The sequence below is a fragment of the Homalodisca vitripennis genome, chromosome 7 (genome assembly GCF_021130785.1).
Source record: "Homalodisca vitripennis isolate AUS2020 chromosome 7, UT_GWSS_2.1, whole genome shotgun sequence".
NCBI lineage: Eukaryota > Metazoa > Arthropoda > Insecta > Hemiptera > Cicadellidae > Homalodisca > Homalodisca vitripennis.
In genome coordinates, this window is record NC_060213.1 from 140431706 (window position 1) to 140431951 (window position 246).

The following is a 246-nucleotide window of genomic DNA, read 5'->3' on the forward strand; positions in this document are numbered from 1 at the left end:
TGAAACAAGAAATCAGTAACACTACGTTTCGAGATCTGCAATCTGATCTCTTCTTCAGGTAAATAACTAACCTAATACATTATTACAAACTAGGTTAAAATAAACAAATCATACCAAAGCGTTGTGGCACGCCTAAGTCAGGAATCACAACCACCATGTTGTTTGTCAACTTCACTAACTCTAAAAACATGCACTTAATAAAAAACTATACACAACACTAATCATTAAAACTGAACTACAGAATAC